The sequence below is a fragment of the Ambystoma mexicanum genome, chromosome 7p (assembly GCF_040938575.1).
Source record: "Ambystoma mexicanum isolate Mex_15411 chromosome 7p, UKY_AmexF1_1, whole genome shotgun sequence".
In the NCBI taxonomy this organism is placed as follows: Eukaryota; Metazoa; Chordata; class Amphibia; order Caudata; family Ambystomatidae; genus Ambystoma; species Ambystoma mexicanum.
This window is the reverse complement of record NC_090939.1, coordinates 99,361,485-99,374,546: the sequence shown is the minus strand read 5'-3', so window position 1 is coordinate 99,374,546 and position 13,062 is coordinate 99,361,485. Positions and strand designations below refer to the sequence as shown.

Sequence of the window (13,062 nt, the reverse complement as noted above, 5' to 3'; positions counted from 1 at the left end):
AGGAAGGCCTTGAGTTGCTTCCGGAACTGTATTAGGTTCTGTTCAAGTTTGAGAGAGGCAGGGAGGCTGTTCCAGAGGGAGACCCCAGCCGAGGAAAGAGATCTGCCCCCCCACTCTCTGCTTGGAGAAGAGTCTGACCCTTCGAGAGTTGTAGGTGGATGAGCTGAGAGCTTGAGAAGAAAGATGTTTAGGAAGAGAAAGTTGGAGGTAGTGTAGTTCCAGGCAAAAAGCCTTGTGGACGATGCAAAGGGTCTTGAACTTGATCCTTGCAGTCACAGGGAGCCAGTGAAGAGATTTCAGAGATGGAGAGATATGATCCCTAGGCTTGAGACCAAGAACAAGTCTTGCAGTACTGTTCTGGATAAGTTGTAAAGGTCGGAGAATAGAGACAGGCAGATTTAGAAAGAGGCTGTTGGAATAGTCAAGCCTAGAAAGGACCAGGGCTCTAGAGACATAGGGCCTCATTACGACCCAGGCGCTAATGGGTTAATGGCGCCGTAAAAGGCTGCAGCGCCGTTAACCTATTAGCGTCTAATTACGAGGTCCCTTTGCGGGACCCGACCTTAACGGCTGGTGTAGACCAGCCGTTAAAGTAGGGACCCGCAAAGGGACCTTGGTGCTAATTACGGTGCTGCAATTTGCAGCACCGTACTTAGCGCCTTCCCCATTCCCATTGAGCCCTATGGGGCAAAAATGGGAATGGGGAAGGGCCATGGAGGAAGGGGGAATTACTGCCCGCCAACCTTGTAATGGGGTGGTAGTTCCCCCTTTCTCCATGGCGGAGTCGGTAATTTACCGGCACAGACCATGGTGCTAATAGCACCATGGTCTTCCGCCACGGTCGTAATGAGGCCCATAGAGCTTCTGGGGGAAGTGAGAAAAGGTAGAATACATTCTTAGAGATGTCGGAGATGTGGGAAGAGAAGGAGAGGGTGGAGTTGAAGACACCAAGGTTCTTAGCTTCACAGGAAGGAGCAGGGAGAGGGCCCAGGAGAGAGAGAGAAGAAAGGAGGGAACTGGTGTCCCAATGAGGAGAATCTCAGTCTTACTGGTATTACGGCAGAGATCATTGGCGGCACACCATTCCTGAATTGCAGCCAGACAGCCTGGTATGAGAGAAGGAGCAGAGGTGGCTGAGGGGAGCCTGAAGGAGAGCTGGGTGTCATCTGTAAAACACTGAAAGTTAGAGCAGAAAGTAGCGATGCCGTGGGCAAGAGGTGCCAGATAGTGGTTGAACAGTCAGGGTGAAAGGTTAGACCCCTGCGGAACACCACAAGTAGAGAGAGAGATAGAAGAGAGGAAGGACCCCAGTTGAACCTGGGAGGGCCAGTCAGTGAGAAAGGAGGTCAACCAGGCCAGGGCCTGACCAGTGATACCCGTGTTGTCACGGAGGCGATTGAGCAGGATGGCATGGTTGACCGTGTCAAAGGCAGAGGACAGATCGAGGAGAATGAGGACAGATGGAAGATTAGAGTCAAGATTAGAGAACATCCAGGGTGTGCCTTACAGAGAGTTGGGCCAGAGGGAAGAATGGAGAGAGAGAGAAAGAGAGAAAGAGAGAAAGAGAGAGAGAGAGAGAAAGAGAGAGAGAGAGAGAGAGAGAGAGAGAGTGAAAGAGAGAAAGAGGGAGAGACAGAGAGAGAGAGAGAGAGAGAGAGAGAGAGAGAGAGAGAGAGAGAGAGAGAGAGAGAGAGAGAGAGAGAGAGGGCTGCAGAGGTTGTGAAAGAGTCCCGAAGAGGGGTTAGTTCAGGTCTCCGGGGAGAAGTTGAGAGGTAGAGGCAAGGAGGGAGGAGGAGAGGTCAGCCCACTCAGAGACAAACAGGGCGACCTGGCCAGGCGGCCTGTAGATAGTGGTCCCAGTGAGAGAGAGGCCAGGAGAGCTAGAGATTCTGCAGACCAGGTATTCAAAGGAGGAGTAGTCTTGCATTGGAATGACAGAAGCAGGGGTCCACTCTGGGAAGATCAAGGCTACACCCCCACCGGGACAGTTGATTCTGGGTTCAGAGAGGATGTTGTAGCCAACTGGCCGTGAACCAAGTCTCAGTGAGACCGAGTACATCCAAATCAAGCTATTCCAGGAGACGGCAGATGTCAGAGGAGTGTTTGACAGTGGAGCGAGAGTTGAGAGTTGCCAGCTTTGAAGGACTTCCGTGGAGGGGTACATGCTAGAGGTATGCCCTGCGGAAGTATTGGAAGTGCCCGATTATGGGCAGAGGAGGAGGGAAGAGACGGCAGGGTAGTCAGAGAGGAAGAAGAGAGTGCCATAGATGTGGCAGAGGTAGGAGGCAACAGGGTGGCCAAAGAAGCAGCAGAGGGTGCCGGAGAGGTGGCGGAGGAAAGAGGTGGCAGAGCAGCCATAGGGAGGTAGATAGGGATAGCGGGAGAAGAAAGGAAGTTGATAAGGCACGGAAATCATCTATCAAAAAGGAGGAAATGGGCCCTGGACCAAGACGGTGCAATTTAGGTAGATATTAATGATGGCTTTAGAGGAGTGGAAGAGAGCCAGGAGGGCCCCCCCACCGGGTGCCACCATTGATAGGAGAAGAGGAAAAAGGAGAGAGAACAGAGACCATATGGGGGTTCAATAGGCCTGGAGAGGAAACGACAAAGAGGATGTCGGTAAGGGTCAGTCTGGAGGAAGCAATAGTGTAGCTATCAGTGATAGGGAGGCCTGGGTTGGAGACCAGGATGTTCCTTTTGAGCTTCTTCCTGCCAGACCTAGTGAGAGTTATAGGATAGTCAATATAATAGCAGTTAGAAAAGATAGATGAGACAGAGATTGCCATTGAGGTTGCAAGGGGAAGGAGGGGGGAGCACAAGCAGATGGAGGGGGTAGAGCTGAGGGCAGACAGGGGGGAGTGTGAGAAACCTGAAGGTGTCTCACCCGCTAGTCCCCGGGGATCTGTCATCCAGGTGGCCAGGACACGGCCATCACTTTTGGATCCAGTTCCTGGGGGTGGACCAGTGCGGGAGGATCACCTGGATGAGGGATCTTTGGGGAGTGGAAGTGGGGCACCGGACGGTGAGACGTGTATCCCCTTCCCTGTAGTACCTTTTCCCCATCCTACCTAGGAACTCAACACCCCCTAACCCCCCTTTTCCAGACACAAACATTTTCTCACGGACAGTTCACTGTGAGCAACAACGGACTAACACCAGAGCCGTATACCTGACATGTCTCAATACCATGGTAAGGCAAGGTAAGGCAATTACTGATCATTACATACACCTGATGTAGCATAGCATGCTATGTGTAATTGGGCAGCATCTCCTGCACACCTGTGTTGCTCAACACCACGGCCTTGTGCTGTAAGGGCTTTGCCACAGAGGGTCCGAACCTTGTTTTTTAAAGGCTCAGAAGCGTGTATGTAGCATAGCGTGCTCTGTGTAATCAGGAAGCATCTCCTGTGCACCTGCATCACTCAACACCGTGGCCTTGTCCTGCATCAAAGCCGTCCTGATGTCATGATGTCAAGACTCCATGCGCAGGCATCATGTCACACAATGTTGAAACTGCATGTTGCAAGGCCATAGGATGTTACAGAGGTGAATAATGGCATGCCCATCCCACCCCCAAAGGTACCTCGTCTGCCAGCGATCATGGTGGACCGAGTATATCCCAGCCACCGGCACAGAGGAGGTCCACACCCCGCACCACCACTGCCAAGCCCACACCAGCCCGTCAATGCAAACTATGGGCCCTGTGACCAGGCCAGCTGCCTCTGCAGCTGCAACAGCACCCATGGAGGCACAACCAGCTGCCTCTGCAGCTGTAACAGCCCCCATGGAGGCACAGCCAGCTGCCCCTGTAGCTGCCCCAGACCCACATCTGTGTGGTCCACCAAGACGGCCCCCCCACCAGCCTCCAAGATACGTCGCCAAGGCCATAGATGATGATGCCATGCAGGAGGGTGGGGACAGCACAGAGGGGTCGCCGGACCACAGCCCCTACCATCATCCTCCCTTCAGCCCATCGGACCTCCACAGCCCAACTCCACCACCGAGCCCCAATATCCAGGAAATGGATGCGTGCATCCATAGGATTGAAGCAAGGCACAAGGAGATGGCTGGACTTGTGTGGCAGCAGCTTGATGAGACATGCGTGAAAGTGTGCAAGCCATGGGCCAGCGCCATGCCATAGGCCGGCGCCGTGCCCTGGGTGCTTCACGTGTGCAACAGTCCTGTTGGCACACAGGATCCGGGAGGGGAACAAGGCCACCTCTGCACTAGCTGAGTCTCTCACCCTTTCCCTACAGGCGGCCTAGAGAGCAGGGATATGGCTGGTTCTGACCCCTTTCCCCCTCTACATCACCACACCTGCCAGCTCCCAACAGAGCAGCCCAAGATGCCGCTCCCTGTGCCCATCACCAAGAAAGGTCAAGTCCGGTGACAAGAGGCCAAGGGATAAAAAGGGCAAACAAATTATGATTGGCTATAGAGGTAAGAATCCAGGAAGTAAAATATAGAAGTTTACAGCACTGTGTCTAACAAGGACCCAGTTTATCCTTAAACTCAAGCAGCAGATGTATACGTTTCTAATGACATGAACTGATTGATCACTTTAAAATAAATAGAAAATCACCAGTACCTGCTAAAAATATAGTTTGTCCAGAAAACTCCAAGTCTCCACAAGGGGGACCATGGACAAATGCCAGTTCACTTTAAGAGGTAAGTACAAGCCAATTTGGTAGAGTTTTTATAGTTCCAAAAGTTCTCCCTTAAGAAACCTGGCTAGCGACCACTTTAGGACTCCGGTAAAAAAAATAGATATTTTCACGTAGGTCCATAGCTACTAAGGGCACAGAAAATGGCAGAAACTGGACACCAGGGCACACACAAAGAAGGGTTCTCTGCAGATGACCCCTGATGAAGAAGAGCATCACCAGAGCAGTGAAGAAGCAGGTGAAGGACACCCACCAATGGTCAAAGTCGACTCTTGGGAAAACAAGGGGTGCAGCCAGGGACCAAAGATGATCCCAGGAGGCAGAACAGCGTCGGCAGGCGACCACTCATGTTCCCCGATGAGCTAATATAGACAGAGTAGCAGACAGCCACTCCGGACCCCAACCTGGCTGCTGGGGCTCCCATCTTAGAGATCCAGAAAGGACAGGAGTAGCAGGGTTTTAGGTACAGAGGATCCTGCGAGGAAGGCTGGAAGGAAGCATCAGAAGGGGCAGCGAGGCACCCCTTCAAACAAGGCATATGCGGGAGCGGACAGGCAGCTCAAATTATCCCTGGAAGTGGCCTCATAATACATCATGCGAGTAAGCCCAATGCCTCTAAGGAAGCTTTCTCCCACAAGAACATTTTGAAAAAACGGTGGCTAAAAAGTGAACTTTAAAGCACATTTGACCGTACATAGGGATTACTTTTGCTAGGATTTGCACCCTGTCCTGACTTTTGGAGGCAAGTGCAGCCTTTTTGCTTTACTTTTCTTGACCAGCTCATTTCTTCTGAGGGATTGTTCAGTCCATGTTAGGGAGAATTCTCATTTATGGCTAATTTCCCTCACCTAGTGAGTCCCCCAGCAGCTTTGCTGGATTTCTGGAGTTTATTTTTTCCACTTGGTAAGAGTGAGAGCTTTTTCCCCCACTCTTACCTATGTTTTGCTATGTGTTTCTACCTGTTTTTGTGATTGTGGACTCTGAAGTACACCACTTCAGTAGCCCCCTTCTTTTTGTGTGTCGCACAGTACCTTCAGTGCCGTGGCACAGGGTCGTCTTTGAGACTTCCCTCGACTCCATTTCTGAGGCGACTACTGTCACCCAGAAAAGGGTAAAGTTACCATTAACGTTACTTAGTCAATCTACCACAGATCCAGTACACCCCATCTTCCATGGAGTAATGGAAAGGGTTAACTCGTATCCCTTTTTATCTGTTCCTCCTAGAGCATTGTGTCACTCTTTTAACATTTAGACTTGGCTGGTGGCAGTGGTATCTACCCTAACTTTTCTACCGCGATTATATTAGATAAACGTGGTACTGTTCTTGGCTATTATATTAGCCTGGAACATAAACCCGCTTGACCAAATAGTCTTTCTTTTGGCTCCGGTTGGGTTTATTTGCCATTTCTTTTTGTTAAAGTCCTTCTTGAGCTTTGCTTTGCGCTGCAAACTAGGTTCGCCTTCTTTGTTCACCGTCTTTTGGCTGGCTTTCTGTTCAGAAGCCCTCCACCAGGCGCCTGGGTGTCTAGGTGGGCTGAATGTGAGGGAGGGGTGTAGTCACCCCCTGCACAGGGTATCCTAGGAAACCCAAGTCGCACTTTGTCATGATTGGCCAGGGTAGTTGTCCGGGATGGACAACCCCCCTGCTGGGTGATTGCAGCCAGGCTGTGGAAATGGGGTTTTTTCGCATAAAAGGCAGGTCTCTTGGGCTAGAAGTCTGAGAGTCACCACTGGAACTACAAGGAACCGAAGAGAAGCGGAGAGAACGACGGCTGCTGCAACTACCCCGTCCCGGTGAAGCCCTGCTGCAGTCCTGAGCTATTTGCCCTTCAACGACTCAGAGAAGATCCAGTCCGGAGTCTTCTTCCCTTGAGCTTGGTGGGGATAACCAGCTCATCTTCTATAGCCAGAGGATCCTCTTCCATGGTCGAAATCGCTGCACACTGCTGTAGTCATCCGGATAGCCACCTGAAGGGCCTCTCCTGTTTTTAGGGAGCGCACCTTTTATTCCTTGTCGCTGCTGCCGGCCTCATCCCTGTGTGGTGCAGACCCCCTTCAGACGTCCTCCTTCACGACGAAGCTCCAGGAATCATGGGTCTGCGGGAAACCAACAGGAACAACTGCTAGGGAACCAGCTGCACCATTGGAACAAGGTACTGTGTTCTGTTGAGGAAACTGGGTGAATCCCTTTTTCTTCATTTCCAGACTAGGTCAGTTTGAATGGTGCAGATCCTTGCCATTGGTGGGCTGCGGCCTTATGTTGAGTTGCAGCCCACTGAAGACCCAAGGACGACAATTGAAGGTATTCATCATTACCTCCAGCTAAGTGCCAGTGATGCCCCGTCTCTCTGCCTCTGTCTCTTGAAGACCCATGGGTTGGTGGGAGCATCCTGTTCCGGACCCCTGCTGGAAACTCCTGGCCTCAGAAGCCTTCCGAAGCGTCGTGGAACAATCCTGTGGGCTTCATCCAGGGCATAACTCAGTGAACGGTCCCCGTTCCGAATTTCAGCTTGGAACTCGGCAGGTTGTCTACTAGTGGAGCAAGAGGGAACCTTCCGGAGCAGAGTTTGTTGCAGCCACGAGGGTCGCCTGCCGCCCCCTAAATAGGTTGTTCTTCCCTGCTGCCCATCTCAGTCATGTCCTGGGAGTCTCCTGTCATCGTGGTGGTCACCGTCCCAAGGGGCCCAATCCTGAACCCAAAACCAACCACCGCACCTGTGGCCCCTGGACCCCCACCAACTGGATGTCAACTGAAGTATTTGGGCCCTGCGATTCTGGGAACCTCAGGGTTTTCTTTCTAGAAAATTGGTGAAGGGGGAGGGAACATGCATACCTGCTTCTCTCCCACCTGCCGTCATATGGAATGCATGGGTAGCCGCTCCCTACCTCGCCTTTGCTTGGTCGCGATTAGTGAAGTTCTGGCCAGGGACCATCCCTGCCCCAGTGTAACCCAGAATCTATTGACTCTTTTTGGGGCACACAGCCTACCTATCTGGTAGGCAAGGACTTCTGAAGGTTTACAGGCCTTATATTTATATAACAGGATATGTTGTATTGCATTGCTTTTCTGCTACACTTCACTTTCTACGGTTCTACTTGTTTCATGGAATTCATTTCTGATCAGTTTTAGTGTAAAGTGTGGTTGATCTCACTTTCAGATATCAAATTTGAGCCGCCTAGCAGTCATCACTTGAAGTTCTGGAGGTGAACTTCCAGCGACGGCTACTAGGTGGCGTTGTGGAGTGTGTGCCTTGGCTCAAATTAACTTTCCTACTTAAATATATCAGTTTTCTTGGACTGTGTGAGCGAAGGGTAATATAAAAAGTGTTGCTCCAAAAAAGACAACAAGGGTCTCTCTCTCCCTGCCTTTTTCATACTTTCATACTTTTTTGACCTTTACAATTCATCCCTTTGGCTTTCCAGCCTACAAATGCACTGATGATACATGTCTTCAGTAGGATGCAGCATCAGGACAGCTGGAAATGTGGCATCACAGAACCATGAGTTCAATGGAGTCAAGATGGGATGCAAGTCAACTGCGTGACAAGGTCATTATCCTGATCTTATCAAGAGAAGATGGGAACCCTGCTCTGCCTGGGGTGGAAGGCCTACCAGGGAGGAATCCAGAGACAGTCCTAACCCAGAGGGGGACAGTGGTAGTTGGGAGGGGCCCATTTCCAGTCCCCTCCCCATGTGCCAGTCTGAGTGATGCAAATTGGTACTGCACATATATAATGTCTCTGAACCCTAGTGATGACCGAGCTTTCGCTTTTTCTGTCTTTTCCCCAGAGAAACAGTAGGCATGGGAGAAGACCACACACAGACAGACAAACCATCAACACCACACTCAGATCCATCAAAAAAAAACAGCTGAAGAGAGACAGCTACCGGGAAGAGAGCCAGAGGCCCTGCTCCCCCGTCATAAACTCTACGCAAGTGGTGTACAGACACCACTGGGTGAAGGGCAGCAAAAGAAGGGCGAGGAGGTGCTCCGACGTGGCTGTTACCGATGATGCACACCGCATGCCAGCCTCCGCCCGCCTGGTAATGAGACTGGTGTGGCTCCCCTAGACCGCCAAGGGCATAAACAAAGCCCCACCACATAGAGACTGGACTTACCGTAGGGGCGGCCAGGCCAGACCTCCCCCAACACCAAATTGGATACTACAACACAAACTGCCATTGCTGTTCTGCGACCACCCACATAAGGAAAGGGGGCAGGGCTTAAAACACGAGGTTATGTTAAAAAAATGTATAAAGCGCAAATGTACACCAACGAGGGCATCATGGTGCTTTAGGAACTGGCAGAGAGGAAAAGAGGAGAATACTTAAAACAAAAAGGTCTTAAGTGAGGGTCTGTCATGACTGGCAACCTTGTTGCACCTGTCCCTATGGATTTGGAGTTTTGAGCAACATCCCTTTATATTCGATTACAGTCCGGTTTCTGTCCTGCTGCCTTCATCCGAAAATGAGCAGGCAGCAGGAGCCTCAGTCCGTGACTGTGTTACGCGGCGGCATTCCTGGACTTCATTCGCCGCTGTATGTGTTACCAGTGTCTATCTGACGCAGCGGCTTTCCTGGGCGTTATTCGTCGCTGTGTGGGTTTCCAGCGTATTCCATGCACAGCGGTTTCTCTGGATATCTGTATACCGCCACGCCACATGATTACCCAGCCACCTGTTAAGTCTCATTGTTTACATTGAGGAACTTATTCTATTGTTCCAGTTACTATCATTTCGCTTGTGGGGTTTCTAGGCTTTCTAAACCCACGAGATAATAAACTTCCTGATTTTCTACATATCAATCCTAATCGTTCACAACTGAACTTTCAAGGGCAAGGATAATTTCTTCCGACAGAAACCTTATTTGTTCTCCAAGAAGTATACAAGTGCACAAGACTTTTGGACGCTATCCGGTGGTACACCAACCCGGTATCTAGCATGACCCTCATGCCGTTCGGGATTAGTTTCCCATACTAACCTTCCCTCCTTGTTGTCATTACCTGGATTGTTTTGGTGTTTCTGTGTTGGAACTGTTCCATTCTATCTGCGCCAATAGGTTAGTGGTGCCCTTTATTCTTGATTCAGAGAGAGGATGCAATAGCCTTTGTACATACATTCATTATACCTTATTTTCTCACAGGTTGGCATTTAATTGTTGCTCCACGCCCTTTACACTGATTCCTCTCTCTGGCTGTGAGTTTCAGTCATAGAGTGACATCATTTGGAAGGTCTACATTTGACTTTCACTACCTTCAAGCCGTTTCCTGTTAACAAAGGATCCGGAAACTACCCTCATCACTTGTATCCTTTTAGTGGTCCTTGACCTGTATCCTTTGCATATGAGTGATAGATACTGTCCCTAATCCATGACAGGGTCAGAAAAGCAAATGATCCTGAATCAAACAAAGCAATACAGCAATAAAGTTCCATAGACGGACTGCTGTGACAGAGAAAGCAAGATCCCCAATACGGGAACGTCAGAAACGGTGAACAAAGACGTGCAGTGCAGCCGCAGAGTGCAATGGGTGAGGAGGGACATAAGGATAGAATTTGGTTCGTAAAAACTCAGGGCCAGTGCCATAGAACGTCCGATGGACAATGCATAAGGCCTTAAAGGGATGGTCTAGTAAAAAATTTTATTTAAAAAATAGATAGGCCACATAAAAAAAAAAATACTAGCATCCTCCGTTTTAAAACTTCCTATGTAAAATTTTGAACTATTCAAGCTCAAAATTCGAAAAAGCAAGCACAGGGGCGCAGCCATTTTGTGAAATGGAGGCCCTCCTGTGCTGGCTTTTGCTTTTGCGGCACTAATGAAGGAAAAGCCAGCCAGCTGTAGTAAACAAAGTCTACCGCTGGGTGGCTTTCCCTTCATTAGTGCCGGGACTCGGAGGACGCGGACCGGAGACTAGAGCAGGAAAGCTGCAGCTGAATCTCGGTAAGTGCTATTTATTTTTTTTACAAAAAATAAGCACTAGCTGCGTTTTTTTTTCTACGTTTTCCGGGCTGGAGGAGCCCGGAAAACTTAGAAATAAAACCGCAGCTTTAAAAACGTTGGATTTATGTTTGCGGTCGCTTTTGAAGCGACCGCAAACATAAATACAACGTTATTGTGTTGGAAAATGCTACGGTTTTTCTTTCCAAGTTTCTCAGGCTCCTCCGGCTCGGAGGAGCCTGAGAAACTTGGAATGAAAAACCGCAGCGTTTTCCAACACAACCGCGTTGTGTCTGCCTGAATCTGCTTTACCATTTGGGGCTCTCGGGCTCCCCGTGGGTGAAGCAGATTCAGGCAGACACAACGCGGCATTGCGGAAAACAACCGCGTTGTGTCTGCCTGAATCTGCTTTTCCATTTGCCGAGCCGGAGGAGCCTGAGAAACTTGGAAAGAAAAACCGCAGCGTTTTCCAACACAATAACGTTGTATTTCAAACATAAATACAACGTTTTTAAAGCTGCGGTTTTAATTCTAAGTTTTCCGGGCTCCTCCAGCCTGGAAAACTTAGAAAAAAAACCGCAGCTAGTGCTTATTTTTTGTAAAAAAAATAAATAGCACTTACCGAGATTCAGCTGCAGCTTTCCTGCTCTGGTCTCCGGTCCGCGTCCTCCGAGACCCGGCACTAATGAAGGGAAAGCCACCCAGCGCTAGACTTTGTTTACTACAGCTGGCTGGCTTTTCCTTCATTAGTGCCGCAAAAGCAAAAGCCAGCACAGGAGGGCCTCCATTTCACAAAATGGCTGCGCCCCTGTGCTTGCTTTTTCGAATTTTGAGCTTGAATAGTTCAAAATTTTACATAGGAAGTTTTAAAACGGAGGATGCTAGTATTTTTTTTTTTATGTGGCCTATCTATTTTTTAAATAAAAATTTTTACTAGACCATCCCTTTAAACTTCACGCGTTGTAATACGGGGAGCCAATGAAGAGACATGAGATCCAGGGAAATAGAAGTGTGAAACAGGGTGCCGGTAGCAACCCTAGCTGCGGAATCCTGAACGCTCTGAAGCCCTTGAAGCAGGTAGGCAGTCTGTCCCAGATACAGAGAGTTGCAATAGTCAAGGGAACCCGATACCATAGAGGAAATCACAAGGGGAAGCAAGTAGGGCAACAGGTACGTGAGTACTTTGCGAAGAATGTGGAGCTCAAAGTCAACCATCTGCGACACTGAGCTGACTATATATGAACACATTGTTGTATGTAACACATCCTGGGTGGGGAAGGCTGGGCCAGATTGGCCAGGAACACCAGGCCAACAAGAAGATAGGGAGAGTGTTAAAAGAGAAGCAGACCAAGAGACGGCCAAGCAATGGAATGGAGAGTGGAGAACATTTGGGAACAGGCGAGGCACTGGTTAGTGAGTGCAAGTAGTACTGTCATATGAGTGTGCATGAAAGACTGGTGTGTGTGCTTAGGAGAGGGAGTGTAGGGAATTAATGCCAAGTGCTTGTGTGAGTGGAAGGAGGATGTTTGAGTAGAAGGTGGGCTTCAGTAGCAATGTGGAGGAGGGAGTAGTAGTAGGGGGGAGTAGTATTAGTGTGGTGAAAGGAGCCGTAGTGCGAGGAAAGAGAAGAAGGGCAGTGGAAGGAGTACCATCAGTAGGTTGAGGCAAAGCTTAGAAGGAGTGAGAGACATCGGAGGGACAGGGGAGGAAGATGCAGTGAATGGAAGAAGAGAAGGCAGGTGGAGATGAAAGGAGGAAAATAGTATGAGGGAAACATCAGAAAGGGAGAGGGAGAGGAGTACATGGACCTGACAGGAAGAAGACCGAATCAGGCACACCTGATTATCCCTTTTTAGTCAACTAACCACTAGATAGTGTAGGGTCAGTCTAGGAAGCCCCAGAGGGACGCTAGACAGATAAGGCATTTGGCCTTTAGGTTTTCACCTCTAGCATAAGTCAGAACAGACAGTAGCAGTGAGTATTCTGTATATACTAACCCTGGGGAATAGGGATGCAAGGGAGAGAGAGATGGCGGACGGTGGGTGGAAGGAGAGAGAGAGAGAGAAAGAGAGAGAGAGAGGGAGAGAGAGAGAGAAAGAGTGAGAGAGAGAGCGAGAGCCCTAGGAAATAATTCAATAAAAACCCTTGAACCGTCTCTGAGACTCAGAGTATTCCTTGAGCCATCTGTGACAAGTGGCTGATGTTGTCAGTAAATTACTATTACTGGCATTGAAGGGATGCCCAAGGGTGAGAACACTTCCTGGCTAATGTCTTTCTAACCTTTGTTTCTGCAACCAATCGAAGAAACCAAATACTGCACTACCAACAACTACCTTATCACCAACAAACACTGTACTACATCTACTGTACTAGTTGCACTTATCATACATCAATAGATCATATTGTTGTAAAGTGAGTGTGTACATGTTGTAAGGTTAAAATATTGTCTAGAAAGGGATAT

General features: G+C 49.4%; 1 protein-coding gene across 3 annotated transcripts in view; it reads right to left on the bottom strand.

The window, feature by feature from the left end:
* SIDT1 (SID1 transmembrane family member 1) overlaps positions 1-13,062 on the bottom strand; it is a 737,146-nt gene that overhangs the window by 200,575 nt on the left and 523,509 nt on the right. The window lies entirely within an intron of this gene.